This window comes from Silene latifolia, chromosome 7 (assembly GCF_048544455.1).
Source record: "Silene latifolia isolate original U9 population chromosome 7, ASM4854445v1, whole genome shotgun sequence".
NCBI lineage: Eukaryota > Viridiplantae > Streptophyta > Magnoliopsida > Caryophyllales > Caryophyllaceae > Silene > Silene latifolia.
The window spans coordinates 112062149-112065223 of record NC_133532.1 but is presented as its reverse complement, the minus strand read 5'-3'; the positions used below and the strand labels follow the sequence as shown (position 1 = coordinate 112065223).

At 35.9% G+C, this 3075-nt stretch overlaps 1 long non-coding RNA gene across 1 annotated transcript; it reads right to left on the bottom strand.

Annotated features, from left to right (window-relative positions):
- Positions 1 to 237: 237 nt before the first annotated feature.
- Positions 238 to 2499, bottom strand: LOC141591244 (uncharacterized). Its single transcript, XR_012520755.1, has 3 exons — positions 2369 to 2499; positions 2163 to 2271; positions 238 to 438 (listed from the first exon to the last, which is right to left on the bottom strand). It is a non-coding gene; the product is annotated as an uncharacterized LOC141591244 (long non-coding RNA).
- Positions 2500 to 3075: the final 576 nt, after the last annotated feature.

The window sequence follows — 3075 nt, the reverse complement described above, 5'->3', positions numbered from 1 at the left end:
TACGGTGTGAGTGCTAAAGATGGCATGTGTGACCGGTTGATTAAGCTCATGGGTCTTGTGGTTGATGGTGTGACACCCTTAAATCTAGCCTTAATTATATACGTAAATTCTACTGAAAAACTGGTAGGATATGTTTGTAAATGGTTCAACTAGTCCAAAAACCTGCAATTTCAAAAATTTTATAACTAAACCATTCACAACCAATTCCAACTCAAGAAGAGTGTCACAAACCCTGCAACAACTGATAAACTAATTTACATACATAACTAAAGACGCGGAAATATAAGGATACAATCCAAAAATAGAAAAGGGAGACATATGTCCCTTCAAATAATATACAAACCAAAAGTGTAAAAGGTTACTAATAGAATAGTCAAAACTAGGTCCAAGGTTCCTTGCTCACTAGCCCGTCTGTGACCCCAACTAAGCATCAACAACCTGTCAATCGCATTTTATACAAACACGAAAGCCACAATTCAGTGGGGAGTAACTTCGAGTCCTCCCAACCACGAATCGTCAAAATTAATGTAACATGTAATGTAACATGTAACCAATTTGATAAACCATTTACTTATCATGTATTCTAACAAATGACCCCTAACTGACCAAACTAAACTATCATGTGAATCATATAATTCAAATAGTAATCCAAACTTTATCAATCAGAATGGCTTACATCTCACCTATTACAGTTCATAAAATCACCATACAAGAAAGGGCAATATATCAAAGACAGGCATAAGTTCTTAGTACGGTTAATAGTCACTTTGTAACTCAAGTCTATACCACGAGGTAGGGAAGGTAATCGAACCGGTATCTTGGCTCAGCGGTTACTATTAAGAAAACATGGCCAAGAGACAACACAACCCTAGCCTAAAATCACTTGAGACCTAGACATGCGGATACACACCACCGCACCCAAGACCCACAACTTTTTTTAAAACAAAGTGAAGTGAGTACCCTAAGGACACCACCGAAGGGTTGGCTAGTATTTAAGCTGACCCCATACTATCAAAATAATTACCTGAGGTCATGCCCCAACTTGGATAAACATCCACTAGTCAGGAACACAAAGGCTATCAAGCAGTGAACATATACTCGTCAAAGACTATAAAGACCTATCTATGATGGAGGCCGAAATACTCACCTAGAACCTAGTCCCAGCTAGTCCCAGCTTGAATATTTTAGCCCACACCACACATGAATCACCACATAAGTCAAGTAAGACACCCACTTAACCTTAAGAGGGCAAAAAGTCCTACTTATCAATATAAATTCTAGCATTCTATCATGTGAAAGGCTTATAATGTCTATTTACAGCATACAATCCCAACAGAATCCTCAATAAGTATTCAATACTAATTTCTAATTCTAACAATAGTAATCATATTAAAGGCTTCAGGGGAAACTAGGGCCATTTCTACAATACAAGTCACTATTAAATTCAATAAGCTATACATGTGAACAAAAGCTTGATAAATGGCCTAAAACAAGAAAAAGGCCGATTATCTAAATCATTCAACCGAATTTTTACCCGCAACCACGACAGTACGGGTCAAATTACGGCTGACCAATCACTCAATTAACTGACATCGCATCAGTCAAAGGGACTAAGGCTCAGTTTTCGGCACAATCAACAAAGCATTACAATTATCGCTATAAAATTCATTTTGTAAACTATCCTAACATGTGATAACTATTAATATAAGCACAATTTTTTCCGTTAACATAATTTTTGTTACTAGTATGCTTCAATTCAAATTACTACCCTTTTGTTACTTATACTATTCTAATATTAATTAACCCGAAAAGACCAAGATTGTACGAAAACCCGCGAAACAAGCACGGACCGACCCGGGCCAACCCCAAGATCGGCCGGGGCTGCCGTGGGCCTGCCGGCTGCTGCCGGGCCCGCTGCCGCGCCATTTCTCCTCTTTTTTTTTTTCATTTTTATACATTATAAGACCGTCTGAAAATTAATTAATCGTCCCCAAATTCAACTTTGATAATTTAAATTAACAAAAGGCATAATTTAAGCTAACAATTGACATGCATGCAACTATACTAGACATGTGAAAATTACTACACCAACAAAAATCACCAAACATACAAAAATCAAAAACATGTGACGATCTTTCGTCGAGTAACTCGAAATATGTTACCTTAAGCTAGAAAAAGAGCAATTAACACCTTGAAAACCCAAACCCTAACGACACTAGCCGCTATCCTCTACAATATACGAGTCCCCGAACTCGTCTTCCAATCCTTCACCTAAATAAACAATTAAAACACAATAATTAGCATATAAACCGAAAATTCCGAAATTTGGTCTTAAAATAACTTAATGAAAACTGAAATTAAATTGTACCAAGTTGTAGATCGCGACGAGAGGATTCCGGAATGGTAAATTATGCGAAAAACGGACAAGAAACGAGTGAGTTATGTCGATTTTTGGCTTGATTTTATATAAATGGTGTTTTTTTGGTCTTTGATGTTGATGATGATGATACTAAGAATAAAAATCAGAAAAGAAAGGTAAAGGGGGAGGGGATGCGTAAGAGGAAAAGAAAGGACGGGATTCGGGTTTGAGTCGGGATTTTTCGAGTCGGTTTTGACTCGTTTCGATAATAATTAAATCCGTAAGTCAAATGCAAATTCCGTCAAGACCAAAGTTCTTAAACACGAGATTACAATAAAATTGAGTATTCATACGACCCATTTCCAATTTCGTTTACCCAACGTTCAAACGAATTGTCATTTTCCCCCCGATACGCCCTTATTTCGAAATAAAAGATTTTACACGGTTTAAACTATTTTTAAACATTTCAAAACTATCAAAATAAATACTTTTCTTCAAAATATAATAAAATTATATTTCTTTGAATTATTTTTACTTTAAATACATTATTGTCAAATTTTACTTGATTAATTAATTATTTTCGAAATATATTAACGGTCCGAAAATTACGGGGCGTTACAATCACCCCTCCTTTTAAAAAGTTTCGCCCTCGAAACTTAGAAGGAGAAATTATAGTTATAAGAAAATATAGGTATCTTTTCAATGAAACGGTGATA